Source organism: Heterodontus francisci, chromosome 17, assembly GCF_036365525.1.
Source record: "Heterodontus francisci isolate sHetFra1 chromosome 17, sHetFra1.hap1, whole genome shotgun sequence".
Taxonomy (NCBI): domain Eukaryota; kingdom Metazoa; phylum Chordata; class Chondrichthyes; order Heterodontiformes; family Heterodontidae; genus Heterodontus; species Heterodontus francisci.
Window position 1 is genome coordinate 75,666,901 of NC_090387.1, and position 20,771 is coordinate 75,687,671.

At 43.3% G+C, this 20,771-nt stretch overlaps 1 protein-coding gene across 4 annotated transcripts in view; it reads left to right on the forward strand.

The window, feature by feature from the left end:
* Nucleotides 1-1,922: 1,922 nt before the first annotated feature.
* ndrg4 (NDRG family member 4) overlaps nucleotides 1,923-20,771 on the forward strand; it is a 195,182-nt gene continuing 176,333 nt past the window's right edge. Inside the window, exon 1 of one of the 4 annotated variants that reach the window (XM_068049715.1) lies at nucleotides 1,923-1,945. The gene's annotated coding sequence lies outside the window, so the exon portion shown is untranslated. The other 3 variants (XM_068049714.1, XM_068049713.1, XM_068049712.1) reach the window with 3 other exon arrangements.

Genomic DNA, 20,771 nt, shown 5'->3' on the forward strand with positions numbered 1-20,771 from the left:
TTCCCTTTCTGGTAAAGTTGCAGGCATGCCCTAACATTATGCTGGACTTTTGAACCTGCACCTGTTTATGCTGTGATCCAGAATCTGCAGTTTGAATGTGAATGCCCTCATGTCTATGCTCTTGTCATATATTAGAGAGTTTACATAATCATTGGTGATTTTGTATATTCCTGGGGTTTCACTTCAGCAGGTCCAGTACAATCCACTGAGACCACTAATACCAAATCTCAGTTTATACACCCACTTCAGTGTTACAAGTGAGCAATGAAGTTGGTCGCACTAAAATTCTGTAGGAGTTCTCTTGATCATCCATCATAAGTTCAGCAGGAGACCTATCTAAAACCCCATAGAAGTGGCTCAAACACTTTTAATGCAGTCTCTGAGGTGTCCACTGATCTCCCTTTGAATTTGTGATGGTAGATCAGTGGTAGAATTTTAGGGTCACTGTGTAAATCACGCAAAAGATAGATAATGAGAATATCTAGTTCGTCTGAGTATCTTTGCATCCTTTATCAGTGAATATTGGGTTGTAAGTGGGGCTGCACTTGTTTATTACAGACTAGGTGTGAATAATTAGAAGATCACAAGTTAATTATAGATAAGGAAAGCCATCTTTGTTCACCCATCTAGAGAGATCCTAATGTTCTCTCTATTGCAGCATCCAATTGCTTCTTAAATGGGCTGATTTTTTTGCCTCTATGATTATATCTGGAGGTTTCTGCCACATATTGATCACTCTATGAAGGAGAATTTCCTGATATCAGTCCTACAATTACCTTTTACTAGTTAGAACCTATGTTCACCAGTTCTACTCCCACAGTTTAAATTTTAAGTAATGTACCCTTAACAATCTTGTATACCTCTAGAAGACCACCTTGATTCTCGGCTGAAAACCCAATGTATTCCCCATTTTATTTTTATTAACTCTGTCTATGATAGATTCCAATAATTTCCTCACAATGGGTGTTAATATACAGATTGTAGTTACTTGGTTTCTCTCTCCTGCTCTTAAAAAGGTGTCATTTTCAATTTTCCAATGCTAAAGACACAATTTCTGAATCTAGCAAACTTTGAAAATTTTTGACCAATGCCGTTTCTTCACCTGCTTCTTTTAATTCAACGGTATGGAAACTACCATGTCCTGGAAGTTTGTCTATATTAAGTCCCATTATTTTCTCCATTTCCTGTTTTTAAAACTAAGGCTGGAATTTAATGATGAGGCGGTGGCCCCACTCGCCGGCTGAAAAGCTAAGGGTGAGAGCCTGCCTCCACCGGCTCTAGAAGCCATCGCTGCTGTTTTGTGTCTCAGGCAATTAATGCCTACAGTAGTGGCGTCTGCCCGAGAGACAGGATGTCCTGCCTTCAAGAGCTGTCAGCCAATCAAAGAGCTGGGAGCGGTTCAGTTCCAGCCGTATCACTGGGGGGGGGGGGGGAAAGAGACATTAAATTCCAACCCTATATTAGATTCATTAAATTCTTCTGAATTTAAGTTGACTGCTGTTAACTATATCTCCTAACTTCATATTACCTTCACAGATGGATATACAGCTATCTATTATTTCATCACACTCAATATATATGGTGAAAGTACAGATCCATGGGTAATATATAACTATGGACAAGATTTTAACTCACTCAATACACCCATCCACTTACGGAGTTAGAATCAGGCACATGCGTCACGTTCCACCGATCAGAGAACAAACTCATTGCTAAAAAGATGGCCCTTAGGCTTATTCCAAATAATCAATTCCATTACTTTACATGGAAGTGAGACTGATGGATCTGTATTTGCCCGTGTCTATTTTGTCACTTATTTCTAGGTGCAAGCAACATATTAGCTTTAGTTCGAATCTACAGATACCTCCCTAGTGTCCATTAACTCCCTCAGAATGACTGCCAGTCTCTAAGTACTGCTGAATCGAGTGACAGTGAATGTTTTGCTGTAAGTGGGTTGCTGGGTGTCTATTGGAGACTGGATATGAGCATCGCTGATGTCTGGCAGTGATGCTATAGGGGTGGGTGCCTACTTGCTTGTCTCCCTGTATCCCGCCGGGTTACCGAGATAGGGCTGTCACTCCAGCGAGTGAGTGACCAGTGACTGGGAATCTCTTTTCGGTGAGTGCCCCCGACAGCGCTGAGCAGAACAGCCCGAATATATACCCCATCCCCAGGCAGGTAGTCTGGAGCCGGGATCCCAATCCAGCACAAGTCGGCGCGAAGCGGGCGGAAATTCCTGCGCAACTGAGGTATTTTTTTGCAGCAGTGCTAGAGTCCGTGTAACGGTTCTAGTATCAGTCGGTTAACTGAGCTGCTCATTGCTGCCGTCTCGTTAATTTTTGTCGACAGTCGATTGAGTTCAATAACAGGCAGATTTCAGTATTTAATAACTTCGTGCAAACCATCCGTGTTCGCTTCGGGTTTGTAGTGTTTCAGTCTCTGGGTGTCTGCTAGGTCCTATAGAGTCTACTTTTGCTGATTGTGTTCAATCAGTTTTCTAAGAATTAATCGAATTTAAGAAGTTCGAGGCAGTAGATATTTAATTTAGTTAGTGTGTGTTTAGGTCATCTTTTGTGAAAGGTATTGCCTCAGAGTGTGAGTGCAGTATAATTTCAGTCTAAGTGATCCGCCCAAGAAGAGCCAGGGACGGACTGGGGTTTGTTTGCCCCTACATTCTGGGGTGTTGGGCAGTGTCTCCTGGGGATGAATTGTGCGGCTGCTGGGCGAGAACAGTAAAATAGTTTTTATGTTTTTATTTCCCATTTGGCGCAAGAAACAGGAGACAGCTGTCCCCTGTACAACTCTACCCCGGCAAGGAGTCAACCGCTTTAAGGAAAGGGGGGGAAAAGTGACTTTGTTAACAATTGCTTTTGAAACATTTTGCTATTATGAGGACCTTGTGTTGCTATATTCATTGTGTTTTTGAATGTTTCTGGAAAGACTTTTTTATTTCCAAAATATGCTTTATTCATTAAAATCTGTAAAAAAAAAACGTTACAAAACAGTTCCAAACAGCACCAAGTCAAACAATACAAAGAGTGCAAAGGAGATCAGTTTCCTTCAATACAGGAGTGAGTTGCCTCACAACCCTTCCATTTCATTTTACATGCCATGTACATTTTTACAGCAAACGAATATTTTCTGGCTACAGTTCGAGGGGTTGGAAACATGGATCCAGCCCTTCCGTTCAGCTTGGTGGGGGGACCTTACACAGTGGTCTTTCCCCATTGAGCCTTTGCTGTGGCTGCCCCAAGCTTTAGTGCGTCCCTCAGCACGTAGTCCTGGACCTTGGAATGTGGCAGTCTGCAACATTTGGTCGTGGACAAATCTTTGTGCTGGAAGTCCAGCAAGATTTGGGCAGACCAAAGGGCGTCTTTCACCGAATTGATAGTCCTCCAGCAGCAGTTGATGTTTATCTTGGTGTGCGTCCCTGGGAACAGCCCGTAGAGCACCTACTCCTGTGTTACAGAGCTGCTTGGGATGAACCTCGACAAAAACCACTACATCTCTTTCCACACTTGCTTTGCAAAGACACATTCCAGAAAGAGGTGGGCAACCGTCTGTTCCCCACCACAGCCACCTCAAGGGCATTGTGCGGAGGGGTTGAGACTTGCGCGTGCAGGAAGGATCTGACGGGGAGGGCTCTTCTCACCACCAGCCAAGCTACATCTTGGTGCTTGTTTGAAAGTTCTGGTGATGAGGCATACCGCCAAATGACTTTGGCAGTCTGCTCAGGGAACCATCCGACAGGATCCACCATCTCCTTTTCCCGTAGGGCCTTGAGGACGTTCCGTGCAGACCACTGCCTGATGGATCGGTGGTCAAAGGTGTTATTCCGCAGAAACTTTCCCACGAAGGATAGGTGGTATGGCACGGTCCAACTGGATGGAGCATTCCGCGGCAATGTGACAGATAGAACCTCAGCACGTGGTGACACTTGGAGTTTGCATCCTGGAGGTCTCCACACAGCTTGATGCAGCCGCACACGAAGGTATTCATCAGGATGAGGGCGATATTGGGTACATTTTTCCCACCCTTATCCAGAGGTTTGAACATCGTGTCCCTCCTGAACTGGTCCATTTTGGATCCCCAGATGAAGCAGAAAATGGCTCGGGTGACCACCACAGCGCAGGAGTGGGGTATGGGCCAGACCTGCGCCACGTACAGCAACAACGTGAGCGCCTCGCACCTGATGACCAAGTTCTTACCCATAATGGAGAGAGATCGCTCCTCCCACATGCTCAGCTAATGTTGTACCTTGGCTACTCGCTCCTTCCAGGTTTTGGTGCACGCCCCGGCCCTTCCGAACCATATCCCGAGCACCTTCAGGTAGTCTGACCTAACGGTGAAGGGGACAAAAGATCGGTCAGCCCAGTTCCCAAAGAACATGGCCTCGCTCTTGCCATGGTTGACTTTGGCTCCTGAGGTCAGTTAGAACTGTTCACAGATGCTCATCAGTCTGCGCACAGACAGAGGGTCCGAGCAGAAGACGGTATGTTTCTGGAATGACTTTAGACCTCTAGAAGTTTCCTTTGTTGTGGAATTATTTTGAATAACAGTACAATTTGCCTTGCTGTTAGATAGTCACTCCTCTGTTGTGCTGGGTTACTCTCCATTTACAGCACACAGATACTGAATGCATATACAGTATGTTACAGTAGCAGATGAAGGTAAATAGTAAAATAAAACAGAAAATGCTGGAAATACTCAGCAGGTCCGGCCGCATCTTTGGCGAGAGAAGCAGAATTAATGTTTCAGATCAGATTTTCATCAGAGCTGAGAAAAGTTAGAAATGTGATATGCTTTAAGTAGGTCAAATGAGGGAGGGTGGCAAAAGAACAAAAGGATAGGTCTGTGAAAGGGTGGAAGATAGGAGACATTAAATGACAACAGAGTTGGTGGGGAAGTGCCAAAGTGAGTGGTAATGGGACAAGTAAAAGAACAAAAGATAAGGTGTGCCCAGAGAAGGTGTCAATGGCAGGAAAATGAAGAGTTGCTGTCTGAAAGCAAAAACAGGAGAAATTCAAGATTAAGGCCAAAACATGTAAAGAAAAGGAATCAAAATGGAGGCAGAGATTACGGTCTGAAATTGTTGAACTCAATGTTGAGTCCAGAAGGCTGCAAAGTGCCTATTGAAAGATGAGATGCTGTTTCTTGAGCTTGTGTTGAGCTGTAGGCCAAGGACAGAGGTGTCAGCATGAGAGCAAGGTGGAGAATTAAAATGGCAGGTCACCAGAAGCTCGAGGTCCTGCTTGCAAACTGACCGGAGGTGTTCTGCAAAGCGGTCACCCAATCTGTGTTTGGCCTCCCCAATGTAGAGCAGACTGCATTGTGAGCAATGAATACACTATACTAAATTGAAAGAAGTGCATGTGAAGAAGTACAGGTGAAACAGCGATTTTATGTGCCGCACCAGCTCTTTTGTCATTTAATGTCTCCCATCTTCCACCCTACCACAGACCTACCTTTTTCCATCTTTCCTATTTGACCTGCTTAAAACCTATTACATTTCTAACTTTTCCCAGTTCTGATGAAGGGTCATTGACCTGAAATGTTAACTCTGCATCTCTCTCCACAGATGCTTCTGGACCGGCTAAGAGTTTCCAGCGCTTTCTGTTATTTCAGATTTCCAGCATCCGCAGTATTTTGCTTTTGTAAACGGTAAATTGTACATGCACAAGCGATAATAGAAATGCAGACACACTTCCTGCAATGTCATACTATTCCTTTTGACCCGGTGTGTATACACACATATATAGTAGTTGGCATTGTCCCCAGGCCCAGATGAGATGTATCCCAGGCTGTTATGTGAGGCAAAGGAGGAGATAGCAGGGGCTCTAACACAAATTTTCAAATCCTCTCTGGCCACAGGAGAGGTACCAGAGGACTGGAGGACAGCGAATGTGGTGCCATTATTCAAGAAGGGTAGCAGGGATAAACCAGGTAACTACAGGCCGGTGAGTCTAACATCAGTGGTTGGGAAACTGTTGGAAAAAATTCTGAGGGACGGGATTAATCTCCACTTGGAGAGGCAGGGATTAATCAGGGATAGTCAGCATGGCTTTGTCAGGGGGAAATCGTGTCTAACTAACTTGATTGAATTTTTCGAGGAGGTGACTAGATGTGTAGATGAGGGTAAAGCAGTTGATGTCTACATGGACTTCAGTAAGGCTTTTGATAAGGTCCCGCTTGGGAGATTGGTTAAGAAGGTAAGAGCCCATGGGATCCAGGGCAATTTGGCAAAGTGAATCCAAAATTGGCTTAGTGGCAGGAGGCAAAGGGTGATGGTCGAGGGTTGTTTTTGCGAGTGGAAGCCTGTGACCAGTGGTGTACAGCAGGGATCAGTGCTGGGACCCTTGCTGTTTGTAGTATACATTAATGATTTAGATGTGAATGATCAGTAAGTTTGCAGATGACAGGAAAATTGATGGTGTCGTAAATAGTGAGGAGGAAAGCCTTAGATTACAGGGCGATATAGATGGGCTGGTAAGATGAGCAGAGCAGTGGCAAATGGAATTTAATCCTCAGAAGTGTGAGGTGATGCATTTTGGGAGGACTAACAAGGCAAGGGAATAGACAATGGATGGTAGGACCCTAGGAAGTACAGAGGGTCAGAGGGACCTTGGTGTACTTGGCCATAGATCACTGAAGGCAGCAGTACAGGTAGATAAGGTGGTTAGGAAGGCAAATGGGATACTTGCCTTTATCAGCCAAGGCATAGGATATAAGAGCAGGGAGGTTATGATGGAGCTGTATGAAACGCTAGTTAGGCCACAGCTGGAGTACTGTATACAGTTCTGGGCACCACGCTATAGGAAGGATGTGATTGCAGTGGAGAGGGTGAAGAGGAGATTCACCAGGTTGTTGCCTGGGCTGGAGCATTTCAGCTATGAGGAGAGACTGAAAAGGCTAGGGTTGTTTTCCTTAGAACAGAGAAGGCTGAGGGGGGACCTGATTGAGGTATACAAAATATGAGGGGCATTGATAGGTTAGATCGGAAGAAACTTTTTCCCTTAGCAGAGGGGTCAATAACCAGAGGGCATAGATTTAAGGTAAGGGGCAGGAGGTTTAGAGGGGATTTGAGGAAAAAGAATTTCACCCAGAGGGTGGTTGGAATCTGCAACACACTGTCTGAAGGGGTGGTAGAGCCAGGAACCCTCACAACATTTAAGAAGTATTTAGATGAGCACTTGAAATGCCATAGCATACAAGGCTACGGGCCAAGTGCTGGAAGATGGGATTAGAATAGTAAGGTGCTTGATGGCTGGCACGGACACAATGGGCCATAGGACCTGTTTCTGTGCTGTATGACTCTATGACTCTCTATTAAAATACATCTGAGCTGCCATAGTAGAAGCATATAGTCAGGACTAAAACTGTGACAACAGAAATGAGTCAAGTGGACAAATAGGACACCATTGAACCCTTGATTCTGATTCTGAATCTTTGGTGATATAAAATTGGAGTTCTGAAGTGAGTGGCCTCATAGTCACAGACAACAATGTTATGTTTTATAAGTTTCCTTTTGTTTTCTTGAAAATTTATGCTTTATTTTTAAGTTCCTTTTATCAGTTATGCCACTTTTGGGGGAAGCATGTAATTTTATCCTTTTTCTCCTGTTGATGACACTGGAGTAACCTATGGATCATGCTTGTGGATCATTCAAAAATGACTTGGAGATGAATATGAGAGAATGAAGGAATATCAGAATATTTTGGCTTGAGGATCTGATCGAGTGAGTGCTCAATGCCAAGTACGGGCTGAGGAGGCTGTTGTTGGAAGTTTGACAATTTGGAGGGAGATGCTGACAGATCCAAAACAGAGATGGCAGTGAGCATGGAGCCGGATTCCTTTAGAGACTGATAACAAATGCTGAAGTGAAGAATGCAGCCAGAGAGGAAGGAGGAAATGATAACCTTGGCAAAGAAGCCAACAAAAGGACTGATTGGCAAAAGTGACTGAGTGAATGAGGCAGTGAGGGCCAGGCAGCGTGAAAATGTAAATAGCAAATGATAGTTCTCGAAAGAAGACACAACTAGAAAGGAGAGAGTTCAGAAAAGCAAAAAGCTTAAGTAAACATGACCTGAAATAGAGCAATGTAACTCAGGAAAGAAATGAAACAGAGAGCACAGAGAATGGAAACAGTGAATAAGAAATGGGGAAAAAGAATATTAAAGACAGCAACTGGGGTTGCTAAGGCTGTTTAAAAAAAAAAGGTAACAGAATTCTAGGTTTTATCTCAAGGTATAGAAATAAAAGCCATGAGGTAATAATGAACCTATATTAAAAAATTAATATGACCCCAGTTAGAATACTGAGAAGTTTTGGGCTGCACTCTATAGGAAAGATAATGAGGCTTTAAGAAGAGTATAAAGCAGATGCAGTAGAACTATGTAAGGAAATACAACTACAAAGGTAAGCATGAATAATTGGATATTTTCCATTAGAACAATGCAGCTTGGACAACATTATGATAGAAGTGATTAGAGTTATGACACATGGGTCAAGAATGAATGGCCATCAATACAAGATTAAATGTAATAGATTTAGAGTTTGAGAAACTTCTTCTCACAGAGGGTTATGAGGCTGTGGAATTCAATTCCAGGGTTGGTGGCTGAGGCAGAAACTATGCCAACATTCAAGATTAGATTAAATAGATGGATGAAAGGAAAGGGGGAAAAGAGAAAGAGGAACATGGTGAGTAAATACAATTAGAATTATTTGCTCTCTTGTGTGTGGGGGGGTGGTGGGTAAATGTCAACATGGACTGGTCGGGCTGAATGGCCTATTTGCATGTTGTAATTTTTGTGTACGTAGTTACAGGCTGGTGTATAATCAGGGTAGGTCAGATTTTTAAAAAGCTGTGAAAGCTAGTTGTAAGGCCACAACCCTGAATGCAGGACACCACCAAAAATGAGAATAGTAGGAAAGATTATTTTGTTCAGTCAAGGAGTAGTAGCTTGGTGATACCAAGCTGGGGTTTTAAAAGCCTAGTTTATATATGGGATAGTGGATAACTGGAAGTGAGTTACAGGCTGCTGTCTAGTTAATAGGTGCAGATAGTTCACATATCGAACAATGGATCCCCAAGAGTGAGTTATAGACTGGAATCTGTTCAAGGGGTTCAGGTGAGATGGTAAGCCATAATGCAAAACTCCAATAGTTTATAATTTGTGGTGTTTAAATTCTGATTTTAGACTATTGCTTTGAACAATCTCCTTAATATCTATTCTTGGAGAATATAATTGGTATGAGTTGTGTCTGAGATTTGGGTTTTGTTTTCTGTTGTTTTTTTGCACCAGTTCTAGCTGGCACTATGTTTTGTGCCCACAACACCATGGTGCTGACAGAGGGATATTAATGTCTCGTGACATTAATGCGAGTATTGATGAACTATACTGTGCAGGATAAGGTGAGAGTTAGAACATTACCCCTGTTCTTTGTTGAGGTTGGGACTCCCTGTCTTTAAGCAATTTGTCCTCCTTTCTTGACTCTCCCTGTAGCAAACACTGTGTGCACCTGAGCGGGAGGTTTGATCAGCACCTCCTAGCCCTCTGCTCAAGCTGCTTGGATTAAATTTGGTGGCTAAGAGATGTGTGTAACCAGCTCAGGAACAATTTTTCTTCACTGCCTGGGTTGGGGGGGGTGCGGGGGGCAGGGGCAGGGGGCAGTGGTGGTGGCAAGAGTTCATTCAGGCCCTTCCCCATAACAGTGTGGCTGAGATTGAGAGATGAGCATATCCATAATCCAACTGCTCTCTGGTGCCAGGCCACTGTACTATGCCTGCTCTGATTACTGTTAATGTCATGGTTATGACAACGTGCTGTCTGATTTGAACGAATATTTGTCAGGCAGCTGCTATGTATTTTGATATTGGCTGGTCTTTAGGCTGAGGGATTAAGGGTTCAAATGCATCCCAGACAATGGGATAAATAGAGTAATACATTTGTTTACATAGTGCCTTATCATGTTGAAGCATCTCAAAGTATTTCCCATGATGATTTGCTTTTGCAGTTATTACGATCACCTGGTTCATGGTTTGTAATAATTTTCTAGAGGTAACTTTTAATTTGTGAATTGAATATATTTTAATGCAAGTCAAATGAAAATACTTGGTTTGAGAAGATGGCAAACAAGCCTAGGGTGGTTACAAATCAAAGGGTGGCCCATATTTATTTAGTAAGGTTATATTGGGAAGTGTAAAGACCCTACACAATGGGAACCCCTCTTAACTTGTTGATGGAGACAGTGTATCTGTAGCTGCTGTCATCAGGGGTTTATTCATATGATTTCCCAGATCAAAGAAGATTTGGAATTGGAAATAATTTATGTAAATTGCTATCTGCAACATCCCACGTGTATCACATTGCTATAGAGATAGATGATGCCAGGGGAGTCTTTTGGTTTTTTGATCTGCATTCTTGCTGGCACAGTCAATTGGCTTTTGCAAAGCTGTTGGCTTCAGACAAGCAGTTGACTTTTGGAAATCAGCTGAACTCGGGAGCAAAGAGGCCATCAGGAACTAGGGGTATTTCTGTTTTAAGGCAGCCCCGTGCTCAAGCTTGGAAATCCAGATTGTGAGGTGTTGAAGGTGAACTGGAAGATTCGCCTAGACGAAGCTATAGGGAGAATCCCCAGGAAATCTCAACCTCAGAAGACAGCTGAGAAATTAAGGAAATTGAAGTGAATTCCCCAGAGTTTGGTACACTTTGGATTGGTCCCAGGAGAAGTGAACAAACTGCTAAGATCCTGTAATGTATAGGGCGAATTTTTGGGTGTGAGTAAACAGTCAAACAGGAGGGTTCTGTTGGGATTTAGAGTTTAAAGTATGCTTCTTCATGTTCTGTTAAGATTTTAAGTTTAAAATGTAAATATCTGGAGTTGTAGTGTTAAGTTAGTGTTTTGCTTTGTTTAACTCATGTAAATTTTTCTGTTTAAAATGTGAAATCTTGTGCAATTCTTCCAGTAATAAGTAGGAACGCGACTTTGTCTTTTTAAAAGTTAGTGGTCCCTAACGGGATCGTAACATAGTAGTGACTGTTGTTATGTAGGATTTCTTCTCACTCTGCCTGCTATAAGGGTGCAGGCTAAAATGAGTGTGAATGGTCTTAAACTAGTTCCTATCAGGCACAAATCCACAGTCCAAAAACTACCCATAATTCAGCATGGGTTGACACTAAATTTCCACAGCAGGAACTAGAAAATCACAAAATTCAGATTGTTTGCTTTTTGTTAGGCAAGGGTATTAAGGACTATGGAACCAAGATAGGGTTGATTGAGTTATGATACAGATCAACCGTGATCTAATTAAATGGTGGAACAGGCTTGAGGGGCTGAATGGCCTACTCCTGTTCCTATGAGTAACCCTCTATGTGGAAGATCCTGCCTGTGAAAATACATCTACCACGCCATAGTGCAGCTCTTGGGAATTACATAGAATTTACAGCACAAAAACAGGCCTTTCAGCCTAACAGGACAATGCAAGTACTTGTGCTCCACACTAACCTCTTACCCCTTTACTTCATCAACACATCCTTCTTTTCTCTATAATATACTTACCTAGCTTCCCCTTAGGTGCATTAATGCTACTGATCTTAAATACTCCTTGTGGTAGTATGTTCCACATTCTAACCACTCTCTGGGTAGACAAGTTTCTCCTGAATTCATTATTGACTGATATTTATGAACCTTGGTTTTGGTTTCCTCTCCACACCTACCCAATCAAACCCCTTCATAATTTTAAAGATCTTTTATGAGGTCACCTCTCAGGCTTCTCTTTTTTTGGAGACAGGAGCTCCAGCCTATTCAGTTTTTCACATTAGAAAAAAATCTCAAAGAAAACTTTTTTTTTAATTCATTCATGGGATTTGGGTGTTGCTGGCTAGACCAGCATTTATTGCCCATCCCTAATTGCCCTTGAGAAGGTGGTGGTGAGCTGCCTTCTTGAACTGCTTCAGTCCATGTGGGGTAGGTACACCCACAGTGCTGTTAGGAAAGGAGTTCAGGGAGTTTGACCCAGCGACAGTGAAGGAACAGCGATATAATTCCAAGTCAGGATGGTGTTCCCATGCATTTTCTGCCCTTGTCCTACTAGGTGATAGAGATCGCGGGTGTGGAAGGTGCTGTCTAAGGAGCCTTAGTGCGTTGCTGCAGTGCATCTTGTAGATGGTACACACTGCTGCCACAGTGCGTCGGTGGTGGAGGGAGTGAATGTTTGTGGATAGGGTGCCAATCAAGCAGGCTGCTTTGTTCTGGATGGTGTCAAGCTTCTTGAGTTTTGTTGGAGCTGCACCCATCCAGGTAAGTGGAGAATACTTCATCACACTCCTGACTTGTGCCTTGTAGGTGGTGGACAGGCTTTGGGGAGTCAGGAGGTGAGTTACTCGCCGCAGGATTCCTAGCCTCTGACCTGCTCTTGTAGCAATGGTATTTATATGGCTACTCCAGTTCAGTTTCTGGTCAATGGTAGCCCCTAGAATGTTGATAGTGGGGGATTCAGCAATGATAATGCTCTTGAATGTCAAGGGGAGATGGTTAGATTCTCTCTTGTTGGAGATGGTCATTGCCTGGCACTTATGTGGCGCAAATGTTACTTGCCACTTATCAGCCCAAACCTGGATATTATCCAGGTCTTACTGCATTTCTACACGTACTGCTTCAGTACCTGAGGAGTCACGAATGGTGCTGAACATTGCACAATCATCAGTGAACATCCCCATTTCTGACCTTATGATTGAAGGAAGGTGAGATGAAATAGCAGAAGATGGTTGAGGACACTACCCTGAGGAACTCCTGCAGTAATGTCCTGGAGCTGAGATGATTGACTTCCAACAACCACAATCATCTTCCTTTGTGCTTTGTATAACTCCAACTAGTGGAGAGTCTGCCCCCTGATTCCCATTGACTCCAGTTTTGCTAGGACTCCTTGATGCCTTTCTCTGTCAAGTGCTGCCTTGATGTCTGGGGCAGTCACTCTCCCCTCACCTCTTGAGTTCAGCTCTTTTGTCCATGTTTGAACCAAGGCTGCTAAAAGGGGTTGGTTGACACTATTGGATTGTGTGAATTACACCTACTATGCTGGAGGGAGGGATTGAAAGAATTCAAACAATGACACTTTAGGTGTGTTTCGAGCAGCGGCTTGAAGAAGCATCCACTTCATTTGATTGCAACCCAGGAAAATATCCAGAGGCTACTTATAAATACAGAGGAAATTAAGTGAAAATGATTCTATTGATCATCCAGTGTGTTTCATTGACTCATAGAATCATACAACACAGAACGAGGACATTTGACCCATCATGCCTGTGTCAGCTCTTTGAAAGCTATTCAATGATTCCCACACTCCTGCTCCTTTGCCATAGCCCTGCTAGCACTAAAAGGTCAAAGAACTGTTAAAGGGAAGTGGTTGTTGTATAACTGCAGGGTAAGGATTACTGTTTCTGTAACTGTGCAAAGTTGTTACTTATTCAGCAGGGCAAGAATAATTCACTGATGGGTCTTTTGTTTATTTTTCAGGTTAAGGGTTATGTACTATATATAACTGTACGAGGTTGCTGTTTACTCAAAAGGGTATAAGTTACCCATTAATTGTAAAGTTGTTTGTTCAGTCAGATGAACTGTGTTCACTGAATTGTTAAGCAGGGTAATGGTTACACTCTCATTATAGACAGTTTATTAAACAGAGGATGGGTTATTCACTGGCTTTTTGACACTTTATTCAGCAGGGTAAGGGTTGCTCACTATGTAACTGCATGGAGTTCTTTATTCAACAGGGAAGCTCTGACAACTTTATGGCATGACTGCTTGTTCAGCAGGATAAGGCTTGCTTATTGTATATTTCTGCAGAGTTTCTATTCATTCAGTGGGGTCTTGCTGTGTAACTATTGGGAGTTGTGCAGGAGAATTCTGGGATAACTTTTTTGAATTTGACATTTTCACCTGGAGGTGCCTGTTACCCGTTCAGTTAAGAGCAGAGAGACATTACAAAATCAAGGACATGAACTGACATATTGTGTTGCCTACCACTGACATCGCCTTCATTTTCAGGTGCCCTATCCAGAACGCAAAGTCCAAGATCCCAGTCATCCAAAAAGTCCTCAACAATGCGGGTGGCTTTTTCAACTCCATGTATGTGGTATTGCTTTGTGGAGAGAGATTTGTCTGATCTGTTTATTCATGTGTACAAACAGGGTAACATGGATATGGGTTAAATGCTCAATTGTTTATTACACCTTTCCTTGACTGCTCTTTGAATGCACTCAATCTTAATAATGACATTGATCTCAAAGTTTACCTCGCTTGTATCTGAACATTGTGTCTGATTTATTGACAAAAGGAGCCTTGTTGGAGTTGCTGGTCAGTGAGACATTCAGCCATGAGCACCAGCACACCTTACTGATCCAGTGCATCACGTCACTACCCCCAGTGTTCTGAAACTGGTTGCTGGGAGATGTGGGAAATCTGTCTAGATGACTTTCCCTTTGGTTTTCTCTTCCTCTATGTCCTGAGAACACGTGGCTTACTCTCAGCACTTCGCCTGTAGCCCAAGCTAAGATCAGCAACTCTGGGCTGGATTTTGTTCTACCCAACATCTGGTTTTGTGGCAGGGTGGGATGGGGGCCGGAAGATCGGAGCGGCAGCGGCCCAAAATGGAACCTGACACCGGGATTGCTGAGCCCGATCTTTGCGGTGGCGGGGAAGCTCCGTGGTGTGCCCTCCACCACTCTGCAATGGGACCTGACTTTACATTTTTAAATTTCCTGTTTTCATGAATTAAAATGAAAACCGGAGCGTTCTTACCTGCAGTTCAGGATCTTCAATTCAATGGGTGGCACTCCCACGCCTTCACTTTGCTGTCCAGAGAAAGCTGGCACCACCGAGGTGGGAATGGGAGAACTCTGCAATTGTTGTGTCATTAGGGGGGCGGAGGGATAGGTCAACTCTGCAGTTAGCGCAGTTGAGGCTGGAAGGGATCAACTCTGCATTGGTAGTGTAGTTAGGGGTGGGGGGGGCAACAGCGGCCCTTTAAAAATGGCGCTACATTGGCGCAGAAACAGTTGACGCCATTCATGCTGTCGCCTAGGCGGTCCCCGCCACATGACTGGGGGGAGGTGGGGACCGGCCACACTGCATATGATAATGAGCCACTGGGCTCAGGATTGTGGCAGCGCACAGCCCATGCATGCCAGCTGCCATTTTTTTGCCCGCTGCCACTCCCAGCGGCGGGACAAGAAGATTCAGCCCTCTGTGTGTGGGCCCATTGTAGCCTAGAGTACCACATGTCTGGTCAAAGTGTCACTGCTGACGGAGAGGGCAGGTTGAATTCACACCAGCGTATAACCTCTTTACCTTTTGCTCTTGCTCTTAAGTGTGCAGAGATTTGGATATGCAAGAGAAAGAAAGTTGCATTTATACAGTGCTTTTCACCACTTTGGGATGTTCCAAAACGCTTTACAGCCAATTAAGTACTTTTTGAAGTGGAGTCGCTATTGTAATATAGGAAACGCAGCAGACAATCTTGCACACAATCAGGTCCCCCACAAACAACAATGTGATAATGACCAGATAATCTGTCCTAGGCAAAAACAGAAAATGCTGGAAATAGTTTTTTTTCCAAAAATATACTTTATTCATAAAATTTGTAAAAATACATTACGTACACTTCAAAGTTGACATTACATAAAGTGCAATACAGATCAGTTTCTTCCAATACAGTATATGAGGTGCCTCACAACACTTGCCAATTTTAGTTATATTTACAATGTACATTTACATTACACGTCAAACATTCTCTGGTGCATACAGCCCATGGGGTTTTACACGGTTTCCAGCTCCTCGGCATTCTATGGTGGGAGGACCTTATACAGTGGCCTTTCCCCATTTGTGGGAGCTGCCTCAAGCTTTAGTGCATCCCTCAGCATGTAGTCCTGGACCTTGGAATGTGCCAGTCTGCAACACTCTGTCATGTACAGTTCTTTGCACTGGAAGACCGGCAAGTTTTGGGCAGACCAAAATGTGTCTTCCACTGAGTTGATGGTCCTCCAGCAGCAGTTGATCTCGGTGTGCGTCCCTGGGAACAACCCATAGAGCACTGTGTCCTGCGTTACTGAGCTGCTCGGGATGCACCTCGACAAAAACCACTGCATCTCTTTCCAGACCTGCTTTGCAAAGGTACGTTCCAGAAGAAGGTGGGCAATGGTCTCTTCCCAACGCAGCTGCCTCAAGGACAGCATGTGGTGGAGATGAGACTAAGGGCGTGTAGGAAGGATCTGATGGGGAAGGCCCTTCTCATCACCAGCCAACTCATCTTAGACCAGGAGAAGGCCTTTGACTGAATATCACAGAGTTAACAGTTCAGGTCTGTGACTTTTCATCAAAGTGTCACTCCCCATGGAGAGGATAGTTTGAAATCATACCAATGTATAACTCCAACATATCTGTTCTGATGATGCAACCTTCCACAACAGCACCTCTGATATGTCTTCCTTTTTCCTCAACCGAGGATTCCTTGCACTGTGGTTGACAGGGCCCTCGACTGTGTCCCACCCATTTCCCGCATTTCTGCCCTCACCCCTTCTCCTCCCTCCCAGAACCGTGACAGGATTCCCCTTGCTCTCACTTTCCACCCCACCAGCCTCCACATCCAAAGCATCATCTTCTGCCACCTCCAGCATGATGCCACCGCCAAACACTTCTTCCCCTCCCCTCCCCTGTCAGCATTCTGAAGGGAACATTCCCTCCACGAGACCCTGGTCCACTCCTCCATCGCCCCGACACTTTGTCCCCTTCCTACGTCACCTTCCCATGCAATCGCAGCAGGCGTAATACCTGCCCTTTTACCTCCTCTCTCCTCACCATCCAAGGCCCCAAAGACTCCCTGCAGGTGAAGCAGCGATTTACTTGTACATATTTCAATTTAGTATACTGTATTTGCTGCTCACAATGTGGTCTCCTCCACGCTGGGGAGATCAAATGCAGATTTGGTGACTGCTTTGCAAAACACTTCCGCTCGGTCCGCAAGCATGATCCTGAGCTTCCGGTTACTTGTCATTTTAATTCAGCACCTTGTTCTCATGCCCACATTTCTGTGCTCTGCCTGCTGCATGGGTGAAGCTCAACGCAAGCTTCAGGAACAGCACATCTTCTGATTAGGCACTCTACAGCCTTCTGGACTCCATATTGAATTCAACAATTTCAGACCATGAGCCCCATTATTTTTTATTTATTTATATATATATTTTCTTTTTTATTTATTTTTAACCATGTTTTAGTCTTAAACTTGTTTTTCATGTTTTTGCTTTTGTACAGAGCTGTTTATTATTCTGCCATTAGCACTCTCTCTCTGGACTCATGCTTTGTCTTTCACTATAATTATTTAACACTCCATTTACATTCTGTTCCGTGACATCTGTCATTTAATCTCTTCCCTGCTCTGTCCTATCACAGACCTTTCTTCTTGTTGTTCTTGCTGCCCCCCCCCCCCACCCTCTCCTTTCACTTGCCCAAAGAATGTTACATTTCTAACTTTTGCTAGTTCTGATGAAGGGTCACAGACCTGAAACGTTATCTCCGTTTCTCTCTACACAGATGCTGCCAGACCTGCTGAGTATTTCTGGCACTTTCTGTTCTCATTTCAGAGTTCCAGCATCCGCAGTATTTTGCTTTTATATGACTGATTTACCTTTTGTTCTTATGCAAGGGGGGTCTTAAGTGTGTGGAGACTTAGATATTGTTACAACTGAGGCGAGAGGAGTGCACTGATAATTCTAGTCCCACTTCTTCACAGGTCACAATATGTATTTAAATTTTCCCACTTACCGATACGGTCAACCATAGGCTCTGTTTTTCTCCAGAATAAAACACACCAACCAGGTTTCTTTAACAAACAACAAAATAATCAGTTTATTATAAAACAAGCCTTAACCAATAATGAAGTAAAACATACACACACTAATTGAAATATTAAAGCCCCTTATTTATCTTAGCCCATCACACAAACACACACACACACATACATATACCCATCAGTTAACCGGACAAACAAAAGGGATTTTTGCTTAGCACTGTTACAAAAAAAAGGAAAATAAAAACACTTAGGCTGAATACCTTCTCGTACTTGAAGAGAAAAAAAGAAGGTATGGAAAGATGTCCTTTGTTTTGGTTTGGCATCCCAAATGCATATAGATGGCTGTCACTGGAATCTTCCTAGAACAGTTCTTTCCACACGATGTTGAACATTAGTTTGGGTAGGCTTTCCAAGAAATGCAGCTACAGAGACTTCAGATGGGTCTTACAGCAGAAATGCAGCAACAGGGTTTTCAGTTCCCACACATTTAATACGCAGGGTTTCTTCAAATACAGTTGGAAATGGGTCTTCAAAAACTAACTGTCTGTTGTAACAGGTCAAATTGAAACTAAAAACATTCCAGAAGTCAAGCCTCCTGACCTCTATAAATCTTGACTTGTCACTTCTTTGTAAACATCTCCCCAAGTCAAAAACAACCTCTGCTGGGTGATTATTGACAGACAGGTGTCTTCCAGTAAGACTTGTTTACAAGCCAAATCCAGGAACCTTCTGGTGACTTTTTTAAAAAAAAACACAAAGTTCAGCATCCCTTCAAGATTCCAGATGAATCAATGTCCATAATTGTCTCTCGAGATAAGGAGGCCCAAAAGAAGAAGAAAGAAAGAAGAATTCAACTATAAATCCTTAAAACATATTTTACAAAAGAAATAGGAGCAATATCATAAAAATATAAAAGCAGCAGTGACAGTTTGATGAAAGGTCACAGACCTGAAATGTTAACTCTGTTTCTCTGTCCACAGATGCTGCCAGACCTGCTGAGAATTTCCAACATTTTCTGTTTTTATTTTAGCTTCAGCATCCGTAGCATTTTGCTTTTGTTTAAATCTGTTCAATATTGGCCAGAACATCAGGGAGAAATCTGCTGCTGTTCTTTGAAATAGTGCCCTAGGATCTTTTACGTCCATCTGAGAGGGCAGATGGTTCTTCAGTTCAATGTTTCATCTGAAAGACAATACCTCTGGCAGTGCAGCACTCACTCAGGCCTTTGACATGGATAACAGCCCATGTAGCAAGTGAAATATTGTGGGTAACACTGGCCCGTAAAAATGGATGATTCCCATTTAGGTCTGAGCAGTAGGCTGTAAACAATCTATTTTCAAGCCCCTCTCTGGAAGGGCACCCTCATTTTAGCTGACCATGCCAGACAGCGGGCACTCAACTTAGCCAATCCTAATTCCCTCCTCATTCACTCACATCCTGTCAGTCGTTCCATCTGGCCACAGCATTTCTGCAACTGAATCCTCTCGTCTCATTTGGTGCTGCATTCTCCTTATGTGTTGTGTTGCCCTGACTGGAATCATGAGCAGTTAAGTCCACATCCTACTGCCATGTGGACTGACACACTGGAAACTCCAAAGTGTGTTGGCGGGTGGTCAGCTCCCTTTTGGAGATTTTGCATTCTTAATGCAGAAAGTTAGATAATATTGGCATAAATCAAGAGCTTGGCTATTCCTGTCTTCTAGGTAGGCTAGAGTTGGAGGTGAAGTTAAGGCATATAATTGTAATACTTTAACATGGGAAAACTGAGTAGTGGGGAGTCACATGGGTCACAGAGCTTAGGGGATACGCTCATAAAATGACTAAAAACGCAAAATCATTTTCCATGACCACTTTCAGGCCAGTGAAAGTTAGCTGTTGCCATAGTGATTGTTCACATGCCATTCAGGTCATCAACAGCATATTGAGTCAATTGCTCAGGTGCAGAAATGCTCTTGAATTTGTTCCAATATAATCTCAGTGATATGATACACTCCTCTACTGATTGGCCTTCTTGCTGTGAATTACTTACACCCTTCACAGCTCATGTTAACTAAATCCTCCAAATTCACTGAAAAGAAAGGGCTTGAAAACAATATTATCCTGGATTTAATTGTTATGAGTCTCCTGATCATGGTGTTTCAAGTATGGTTAATTCCACCACAGGCTCATGTCATAAACTGAAATTGGGACAAACTCTGTGTTGGTTTACATTGAATTAATTTCATGAATGTATTACTTTCTTCTGAAAGAACTGTGTGATAAATATTCCATTGTTCACTAATGGTGAGAAATTGACTTTATACTTAAAACAATGTTTTCACTGCCAGGGGAACGTATAGCCCTGCATGCATTGAACAAAGATCTTGCATTTATGTAGTGCCCTTCATAATCTCAGGCTGTCCCAAACCGCTTTACAGCCAATTTGAATTGTAGTCACTGTTGTAAAGTAGGAAACACGATAACCAATTTGTACACAACAAGCTCCCACAAACAGCAATGTGATAATGACCAGATAATTTGTTCTCGGCCTGTGCACAGTTAGTTGATCAAGCTCGGTTACAGAAGAAACTCAGACAATTCAATAGTTAGGTCCACTTTCACCTTAATCAGAAGGTTGTAGGTTCAAACTCCTCCTCAGGCTTTCAGGGCACATTTTAGGTTGACACTTTAGTGCCGTACTGAGGGAAGGCTGCAATGTTGGAGGAATTTTGGATGGAACGTTAAACCAAGGCGCCGTCTGCCCCCTCAGGTGGGTGTAATAGGATTCCCTGGCACCATTTGAAGAAAAGCAGGGGAATTCTCCCTATGTCCTGTCCAATATTTAATCCTCAACCAACATCACTAAAGTATCTGGCCATTTATTTCATTGCTTTTTATGGGACTTTGCTGTGTACGAATTGGCTACCACATTACAGCAGGTCAACAC